The sequence below is a fragment of the Meriones unguiculatus genome, chromosome 11 (genome assembly GCF_030254825.1).
Source record: "Meriones unguiculatus strain TT.TT164.6M chromosome 11, Bangor_MerUng_6.1, whole genome shotgun sequence".
Classification (NCBI taxonomy): Eukaryota; Metazoa; Chordata; class Mammalia; order Rodentia; family Muridae; genus Meriones; species Meriones unguiculatus.
Genome location: NC_083359.1, coordinates 97,632,123 through 97,643,100, shown reverse-complemented (window position 1 = coordinate 97,643,100; position 10,978 = coordinate 97,632,123).

The following is a 10,978-nucleotide window of genomic DNA, read 5'->3' as shown; positions in this document are numbered from 1 at the left end:
CTACATCTCCCAGCATGCATCGGGACCGTGTGTGCCCTCACGTCTCCCTGGGAGACTACAGCTCCCAGCATGCCCTGCAATGGATTTGTCAGGGGAAACCTTCGCAGTTCGTCCTTGGCGAGCTAAGAAGTCTTATACCTTCTAGGTTTCAGTGCTGTTTCTGGCACTGGTAGCGTGACATGTGAATTAAAAGCAGTGTGAGGAAGTGATGACTAAGTTTTCCAAAGCCCTTCTACTTATTTTTCTTTTGCAAGCGTAGGAGTGAAGAAATAAAAGAAGGAAGGTTACTGTAGAAAGGTTAGGGTGCACTCAGTTAACCCTCAAGATGGAATTCACATTTCGCGAGAATATCCTGGGCATTGAAGAGTGTAGCAGCTCATAGATTAGCTTAGTCCTAGGGCACACCGTTTGTGCACCCAAAAACAGATATTTTTTTGTGGTCCTGCCTTGTGCCATGCAATATGGTAAGACTGAGGAATGACTGTAGTGATAGAACAGACATGGGGGACAAAGTTCCAGCATTGTGTGTTTTGTACAAAAATTAAGATGATTGTGAGTTATCTTAAAATGTGTGGGGAAGGACTGCTATATTTAGTTTGAATGACAGAAAGTCAGGTCGTCAAATATAAGAGATCCAAGAATTCCAATTAGAGGAGACGAAAGCGCATAGGTATAACATAACAAAGTTTTCTGTATTCAAGAGGCAAAATAAAAGTCCTCTGTGGCTAGAATACAATGAGCAAGGGGAATGCACGTGCCCAAGGAGACCAAAAGAGGGCACTGATGCTCTGGACCTGAAGTTACAGGCAGCTGTGAGATGTTGGCCTGGGTGCTGGGAACCAAACTCAGGTCTTCGGAAGAGCAGCAAGTGCTCTTAGTGGGTGAGCCATCTCTCCAGCCCCCGAGGTGGGATTTTAAATGAAGACTTGGTGAGGTTTGGGCCACGGATTGACATGAGTATGCGCATAAGTCTTTTAAAAAGATTGCTTGAGTTTCCGTGTGGAACTTTAAAGAGGCCAAGGAAATGGAAACATGAAGATAAACATGGTAGGCTGTAAAAATAGCATCTCAAATTATAACCTTTGATGTCTCTCTCTACTGAATCTAGCAAGCCTTGACTTGTTTTGGTCAACAGGACATTAACAAATATAATGCAAGAGACTTGAAAAGCTATTTGGATTTGTGGCTTTTTTTTTTTTCTACTTCCTGATTTTGGGAGTGTAGTAATCACCATTATATGAAGATACTTGGACACTGAATTTGTTGCAGGGGTTGGGGATGGTTTCAAGAATAGGTTCTAGATTTTTGACACATTTGGGTAGATAGTATGTTATTTATGATATATGAAACATTTGAGGGAGGAGCAGGTTAGAAAGAGGGCGGTAGAGTTATAGTTTGGTCATGTTATATTTCTAAGTGCCTTTTACATACTCATGAGATACTGAGTAGGCATTTGCATAAATGAAATGGAGTCAAAACCATTGAGCTGACTAAAATAGACATTTAAGTAGAATTTAAAGCCTAGAGACTAGTTGGATAGCCTTTCTGCTGCTGTGATAACAGATACTCTGACCAAAAGAAGCTGAGGGAAGAAAGGGCTTATATGTGATAATCTATCATGGAAGGAAGTCAGGAGAGGACAGAAACTTAAAACAGACACCTTGGAGGAACACTGCTTCTGGCTCGGTTACAGGCTTATGCTTGGCTAGATTTTTTATACAGCTTCTACACCTGCCCAGGGAATGGTACCACCTTCAGTGGGCTGGGCTCTCATATCAATTAAGACAATCAAGACAATACTCATAGGCTAATCTGGTCAGGATAATCCTTTTATTGGGATTTCTTTCTCAAATGACTCCAGGATATGTCAAGGTAAAAGTTGAAGCACTAGGAAATATATTTTAAAAGTGCAGTTGGAAAGAATTATGAAATGGAGAAGGAGGTGAGAGGATAGGATAAAGAAAGGAATATGGGGACAACCAACATTAATGGCCTTTTGAAAACACATATGGAAACTTATTGTAGAAGCTTCCTAAAATATATACGTATATGAAAAAAAAATATATATATAATATATATTTATTTAAATGAAGTCACCATAAAATGGGAGAAACGGTGCCCCAACTAGACATCTTAGGTCACCAAGTAAAACCTCTGTTGCTTAAAAAGGGTTACATCTTGAGTTGTTGGCCAAAAGGGCCCTATAGACACCTTCCCCCAACACTGCACTATTGCTAAGGCTATTGGTTACTCTCCATAACCTTAAAGTAAGGCTTTATTGCTAAAGGCACCACTTATGTTATCAAACATGGAAAAACTGATCTATTGCCTAACTAAAAGCTTCGCTCCTACTGACTAGTATTCATAGTACTGAAAGGTATTTTCAATGATACTAGAGGAGAAAAGTAATCATCAATGTCACCCATGAACAAACCTAGTTGCTACACTAGCGTCTTGCCTTCAATAGTGATGCAATAGTGGCACAAATATTACAGGAGTAACCAACTACATGTGTTTGTTTGTTTGTTTGTTTGTTTAAACTGGGTTTAAGGACCACTCTGTGAACTGGAACTCAAACCAGAACCTGTTGAAGTGGCTAAGAACCTGCAACCTGATAAGTCATGGACCCATGGGAAAACCTACTACTATTATTTTACAAAGGAACATAGATATAAAATGACTCCTGTTGTTTTCAGAAACAAAATCCCAAACATTTGATCTTACCAGTAAAGACTTGAGAGCCAGATATTGGGGTGAAAGCTTGCTAGCTCAGAGAGGCAGAGTTGACACCAATCGACACCAGAAGAAGGGCCGCTTCTCCACGCTGTCTTAAAAACCCTTCTGCCCAATGTCCCTCCTTCCTGTGGTTTTGTTGTTGTTTTTTGTTTCAAGACAGGGTTTCTCTGTGTAGCCTTGGCTGTCCTGGACTCACTTTGTATATCAGGCTGGCCTGGAACTCACAGAGATCTGCCTGCCTCTAGCTCCCTGAGTGTTGGGATTACAGGCTTGCACCACCGGGCCTGACTCCCTGTCTTTCTTAAGATCACTCCCTGACAACTGGTTGGTTGCTCTGCCTCTTGACTTATGGTTGACTTTATTTAACTTTTGCTTACAGAAAACTCTTGGGCTAAAGGTGTATGCTAGGGCTGAGCCATGCCACAAGAAACAGGTTTTTTTTTTCCAACTCACAGTCTTGGAGTTCACAATGTGATCAAACACCCTGCAACAGACTCCTAATGACATACTGCTATCAGTGCTCCCCTCAACCCTCAGCAGAGGATTCTTCCTGCAGTAGGTGAGAATGAACACAGAGACCCACAAATGAGCAATGTGCAGACAGTAAGAGATTTTGGAGCATCCAGACATAAATGGAATACCTTCATGAAATCATTCCCCTCAAGGCTCAAGGAACTAGGCAGAGAGTAGGTAGGTTTGTAAAAGCTAGAGGTGTTGCATGCCTTCAAAGAAACAGTATCATCCAGACTCAAAGAGATCATGATAGCACACTACAAGACCTGTAGAAGTTCAAAGCAGACAAAATTACAGTACAGAGAAGAGAAAGACGCAAAGATCCCACCCTTATCCAAGAAGCTATTTGTAATTAATACCTGCTAGGGAAGTCAAAATCAGGTTTTTCCAATAAGTGTCATTAGGTTTGTCAACCGCACTCCAGAGCAGGCCCCATGCTTAGAAGTAGTTGACCAAAACAAATCAGGCTCTATTTGTCTTGCATGTATGCTTTTGCTTTTTTTTGTTTGTTTGTTATTTTATTGGCGGTTTGTTGTTTTGACCTTTTTTGTTGTTTTTCTGGGATAGAGAATATGAAGTTGAATGGATAAGGGGGTGGAGAGGATCCGGGAGGGAGATCGAGGAGGGGAAAGAATATGATCAAAATATACATAAGAGAAAATTTAAATAAGCAATAAATTAAAAACAAAGACAAATAAACAACAAGTTGCTGGGGTCATGGCTCAATGGCTATGCAAGCCTGGGGACCTATAAGTCAGATCCCCAGGACCCAAGCAAAAAGTCAGGCTGGCGGTATGCATCTGTAACAGACCCAAATGATTCTATAGGCAGCTAGTCTAACTGAAGAAATGAACTCCAGGTATACACACACACACACACACACACACACACACACGCACACGCACGCACAGTGTGGGGGAGGGAGAGAGCGAAGAAGAGAGAAAGACAGAGTACACAAGCACGAAGCAGCAACTCTGGGACCGTCCAGCATCTTAAGGTCACACGAAAGTGGAAGAGGAAAGAGAGAAGCAACAGGGAAACCAGGAAGAACATGTTAAGTCAGGAGTCACAGAGGCAGTTGTAGGAGGGCCTTAAAGACTTGTCAGAAATGTTTAAGGAAACAAATGAAGATAAGGAAATGGAGACAATTTTAAACCTAAGGCGGTGACTGGAGAGGGCAATGTGTGGAGGGCATTTTAAAGATGGGACATACTGGGGCATAATTGTATGTCAAGAGAGATTAATTATGCAGGGAGAAGGGTAGGGATCAAGGACATGAGTGTAGGAGTTGGCCTTTGATGGGAGAAATGCTTCATTCGTAATGACAGTATGGAAGGCAGAAGGCAGATGGCCTAGAAGCCCAGGGAGGCAAGAGGAGGTAGGCTAGGAAACTGAGCTGAGTGTCGGGCTGGCCCTCCTCCTCCCCTGTCCCTTTCTTTCTTTTCATCCCCTTTCATTTTTCTTCTGCTTTTTGAGACAGTGTCTGTTGTGTAAATGAGGCAGGCCTTGAACTTTCAGTCATCCTCCTGCCTCTGCCTCTCAAGTGCTGGGATTACCAAGCTGGGCTCCGTATGAGTGTTCTGATTTTTATTGCTCTCAAATGTAAGTGTACTGGCCTGTTTTGGGTCAACTTGACACAGCTAGAGTGATCATAGAGGAAGGAGCTTCGGCTGAGGAAATGCTTCCATGAAATCCAGCTGTAGGGCATTTTCTCAGTTGGTAATCAATGGGAGAGGGCCCAGCTCACTGTGGGTGGTGCCATCCCTGGGCTGGTGGTCTTGGGTTCTATAAGAAAGCAGGCTGCGCAAGCCACTAAGCAGCTCCCTCATGGCCCCTGCATCAGCTTTTGCCTCCAGGATCCTGCCTTATTTGAGTTCCTGCCCTGACTTCTAATGATGAACAGTTCTACGGAAGTGTAAGCCAAAGAGCCAAACCCTTTCCTCTCCAACTTGCTTTTTGGTCATGGTGTTTTATTGCAGCAATAGAAACCCGAAGACAGTAAGGCAGGATTATTATGGGAAAGAACTGAAGAAAAAAAATGTAATGCTTGCTTTATCAGTGGAAACCATCATTCAGCTACTGAACAATAATCATGTATGTTTTGTGTGTCAGCCACTATCAATAGTTTATTCAAGATAAGTTAGACATGATTGAGTCCCTTACTAAACTTACACTGAAAGATACACACACATACACACACACACACATATATATATACTCATAATAAATATTCATAAACATAACAAATTGATATGGACTAGCAATAGTAGAGCATAAGATGAAAGCCTATTTGAGGTGGTTATCGAGAGAGAGGTCAGTGAAGAATGTTTTTTTTAATATGGTGGCTCAGGTCTGTAATCCAGCAGAGAAAGGAGAGTTACCAAGGAGTTCAAGGCCTGCTGGGGCTATCTAGTAAGTTCCAGGCTAGTCTGGACTATAGTGAGAGCTTGTGTCAAATTTTGAGTTGGGTGCTGGAAGTCTAAAAAGATAAAAAGGAATCTGGAAATGTGGTTCAGTTGGTAGAGTGCTTGTCATGTATTCACAAAGCCCTGTGTTCGAGCCTCAGGACTATCTAAAACCGGGAATGGTGGCATATGGCCTAGCACTTGGGGTAGGGTAAAGGCAAGAGTATTGGAAGTTCAAGGTCATTCTCAGCTACATAGTAAATTTGAAGCCTGCCTAGGTCTCTCTGAGACCCTGGAGAGAGAGAAAGAGACCACTAAGGTATGAGAAATCCAGGAATTGCTAACATTCCTAGGCTTGGTGAACAATTGAGAGAGGCTGGAATTTAAACCACCTTCTTTCTTGTCCTTCTAGTCCTCCTTGTCCTCCTCATCTTCCTCCTCCTCTTCTCTTCTTTCTTTCTTTCTTTCTTTCTTTCTTTCTTTCTTTCTTTTTCTCTTCTTTTCTCTTCTTTTCTTTCTCTTCCTCTTCCTCCTCTACTTCTTCTTCTCTTTAGGTTTTTGGGACAGAATTTCTCAGTCTAACAGCCCTGGCTGCCCTGGAGCTTGCTTTGAAAACCAGGCTGGCCTTGAAATCACAGAGATCTGCCTGCTTCTGCCTCCTCTGCTAGTATTAAAGGTGTGTGCCACTATGCCTGGTCTGAATTTAAACCTTTCTGAGGGTGGAGGTCGACACTAAATACATAAGTTCATATTCATAGGTTAGGCCACTCTCAGTCTTTGTCAAATAATCTTCTTGCAGCAGACCCTTAACTGGCCAAAATGCCTCAACTATGGGACAGAGGAGGACTGAACCTTACATGTGACATTCGTATCATCCTTTTCCAAGTTTTGGGGAGTATCACAGAAGAGGGTGGAAAGAATGTAAAAGCTGGAGGAAGGGCAGATATGCTAGAGGTGTGGTTACCACACAAGGCATGCAGAACATTGGGTGTATGAACAGTTCATCACGGAGGGGGAGGGGATCACGAGGCCCCATCCTGCATGCTAGATCACTGACAGTTAATAGTTGCTGAACGGGGGGGGCGGGGGTTACCACGCTCTTCAGTGATGTACTCCATTGATAGGCTGCCATGCTCCGGGATATAACCTATCCATGTTCATGAAAGCACCCCTAATTACACTCAGAGAGTGGGTGTCACCACAAAAAGGACATGACAGTAGGAGGGGGACTTGTTGGGGTGAAAGATTTTAGTGGGAGGGAAAAGGGGAAGGGTGACAAGGAGGATAAAATGACTAAAATTCTCTGTCTCTGTCTCTCTCCTTGCATTTGAAGACATGTGCTCTTGGTTTCCTGCTCCTGCTGCCTTGTCTGGAGCTTGTTGCTGTGTCTCTCTACTAACATTCTTGCCTTCTGAAACCATAAGCCAAAATAAACCTTTTTTTTTTTTAATATATAAGCTGCCTTGATTATGATGTTTTATAGCGGCAACAGAAAAGTAACTCATACAGGAAGGAAACAGGAAGTCCTTTCTCTTGCTTTCTCCTTCTAAAACCTTCTTGGAGGAACCATGCAGAGAGCAACAGGTTGGCAGAGATGTAGTTTGCACACTCCTGGCTGCCCTCAACAAAATAAAGCATGGAAAGACAGAAACAGTAGTGGTTTTGACTAAGCATTTAGTCACAAACCATTTCTTTTTTCCTGGAGAAATAATTTCTTACATCCTGGAGGAAGCATCCCACGCTGGGGGAGTAGATGAAGTTCTGAGTGAATGTGTGCTGTTGACACGAACACATCAAAGATGTTGGTGCCGTGAGAATGGCCCGGGCTTCCCCTGGCGTGTGTGCGTTGACGGAATGTACAGACTACAATTTCCTGTCCAAGATGAGTGGAGGCTGAGACTGTCCCCTGCAGAGATCACTATGGAGATTAGCAAACCCGCCTCCTCCTTGTTTGTATATAATGTGTGTGCTGAGTTTCCAAGCTGTTGCTGTTGCGGCTCCCCTGAGCACATGGCCCACCTGGCTCTGGCTCTTCTGTGTTTGTGTCTGTTGTTGCCTCAGTCAGGTCAACCTCAGGGCTGTGAAGGTTGCTAAGGATGGTAGAACTAAAGTCTATTGCTGACTGTATTTTCCTGTATCCTAAACCACCCCATGTGTACAGCAGCTTAAAATTCATTTTGTTTCTGTTTCTAGAGTCTGGGAGTAACAGTTTGACAGTTTGAGTGAGTGTATCTTAACCAAGTCTCTGGTTTGTGGCCCACTATATCAATAGAGCCCTCCGCATGATGGCTTGATTGGGGACTAGAGATAGGCTTTCAAGCTCACCATGTTGCTCTAATTTGTCACCTTCTGGCCTCTCTGTAAGGCTGCTCCTGACATGGTAACTGCCTGTCCTAGAACAACTGAGGCAAACGAGATTAGGCAACAACTGAGCAGGAAGCCACATGCCAGAAACGGCCTGGCCCAGCTTCTGTTGTATCCTGTTGCTTATGCTGAGCAATGTGAAGGGAATGACTACACGAGTGGACGAGCAACGGAAGGCAGTTCCTCTTGGCCACCTAGGACAGTGTTTTAGTTTGAGTGGGAAATGTCCTTCATGAGTCTGACCTTGGTCCCCAGCTGGTGGCCCTGTATTAGAACGCTGTGGAACCCTTCTGAGACTAGGCCTCGCTGGAGGAAGTGAATTTCTGGAGGGCAGGTTAACAACTTGGCTCCACGTCCATCTCAGTTTCTTTGTTTCCTGATCTATTGAGATGGGAACAGTGGCAGCCATACACTCCCACCGCTATGAACAAAAGCATGCCTGCCCTGTCGTGTGGACTGTAACCTCTATCACCTCCACCGAGGTAGCAGTCCACACGGAGATGAATTATGTTTTACAAATTACCAATCTTCTTTCTGACCAATCCCGGGGAATATCTGGGGAGGTCATCCCCTGCTCCTCCTGGCTCCCTGTGGCACATGCTCTGGTGGATCAGCTGGTACTGGGTGACCACAGTGACTGCTTCAGTTGCATTTGTAGCCAATTCTGAAGAATAACGTGCAGCCTCGGTAGTTGATCCTGAGATAGTTATTTTTCATTTCAGAGTCGCCAGCTACCTGAAGAGATAGCTGTTGCAGGATATTTGATCACACTGTGAACCACAAAATTGTGTTATTCACTGGAAAAACCTGTTTCTAGTTGTGGTGTGGCTCAGCCGTAGCACACACCTTTCATCCAAGTGCTTTCTGCTTGGATATTGTAAACAGGATTAAAGTCAATCATAGGCCAAGAGGCAATGCAAGTGACTAGTTGACAGAGAGTAAACACAGAAAAAAACAATAGAGAGTAAAATTGTCAGGAGGACAGATAGAGAGATGCACAGGAAGTAGAAAGGAGGGGCTTTCAGTTTAAGGGCTTTAAATGTTTGGGATAAGGCTGAAGAGCCAGGAAAGAGGTCTGAATCATTTGCTAAAATTATACAAGGTCCAAAAGAAGTTTTCACTGTTTTTGTTTTTTACAGATTGACTTTATCTGTAAATAGAATAATATCAGATTCAGAAGTCAGACAAATATTAATTGAATCTCTGGTTTTTTAAAATAATGAGTAGGCCTTTAAAGGCAAGATAAGCACCAATAGATGAATGGATTAGAAACATGGCTGCTATTGGATCTCACACTTAAGTTGCTACTCTGATAGAAGAAGTAATTTCTAAAAGTTTTAAGAAAAATAAAAAATGCCAGATATTTTAATTGTGGTAAGCCAGATCAGTTGAAAAGGGATTGTAGGCAAGGTGTTCCTAGAAAGATTTTTTTTTTTTAATGATATAGCCCAAAAGAAGGCCCAGCCTTCCAGAGTATGCAGAAGGTGTAGCAAAGGCCAGCACTGGAATATAGATCTACACGGGACAGGGAAGGTAACCTTTGCCATTGGGAAATGGCCTAAGCGGTCTCCCACAGGCCCCCATGTCAAATTCAGTTCAATTGTTCCCTGTAAGCAGCAAAGAGACTTGTTCACAGAGCAATTAAAAGATGTAATGCCTGTTGTTAAAAACTACACTGCTCTCTCAAGGACAGAACAGCATTAGTAGATAAAACAAACAATTCAGGAGAGACCAGAAAACAAGTATTTTGGCAAACTGTTATAAGTGATCAGAGAATAAAAGCTAAAAAAAAAATGCCATTAAAATTGAAGGTTTAGTAAGACATAGGAGCAAATGTAACAATAATTTCACCAAAATCTTAGCGTCCAGACTGGCCTCTCCAGGAGGTAAATATTCAGCTTCTAGGTACTGGAGCTTTACCTCTGGTAAAACAAAGTACAAAATGGGTTGTAGAAGGAATCTTTTAGGTCTGTATAGAAGCATCACCTGTCAGTAAACAAACAAACAAACAAACAAACCCATGGCCTACACGGAATGGTGTAGATGGTGGGAAATCTAACAAGCAGAAATGATTTTGGGATAGAGCCAAGCACAAGAGATTTACCCAACAAGATGTGAGGAGGACAGATGTCTGGTACCTGAGCAGAGGTACCCAGCCCCATGGCAGAACGTAGATTAGTAAAATGGGTTATTTTAAGATATGAGCTTGTCAGAGAAGAGCCTAGCTAGATGGCCTAGGTATTTGTAATTATATTTTGAATCTCATGAGTCCTTATTCTGGGAACTTAGGGCTGGGAGGAAAAACCACCACAACAATAATTGGAGTATATAGGGCCAGGAGGACAAATAGGAAAATTAAAAACAAATGTGACTAATATAACCATGAATTTATGGGGACATGATTTGTTGCAACAAAAAGATTAACATTCCTCCAGTCTCAGAAGCAAACTATAAAATAAAGAATGATTCTGAGAAAAATTAAAAAGTATTATCAAGAACAGTCACAGATCATTCAGGTTGTACATAAGCAGGACACAACAGCGGTTGGTCTTTCTTTTTCATTTTTTATATTAATTACAGTTTATTCACTTTGTATCCAAGCTGTAGCCCCCTTCCTCAATCCCTCCCAATCTCACCCTCCCTCCCTCATCTCCTCCCATGCCCCTCTCCAAATCCACTATAGGGAAGGTCCTCTTCCCCTTCCATCTGACCCTAGTCTATCAGATCTCATCAGGACTGGCTGCATTGTCTTCCTCTGTGGCCTGATAAGGCTGCTCCCCCCACAGGGGGAGGTAAAGCTGTTGGTCTTTCAAGGGTACCAACTTCCCTATCTTTAAAAGGGTTAAATAGGCATGAAAAAATATTATATTTTAAAATAATTTACCAAAGGCATACTTTCCTTATTGGCATGAAATGAAAAATGAGTTTTCTTAAACCATGTCTCCTAATCCCATGTTGGA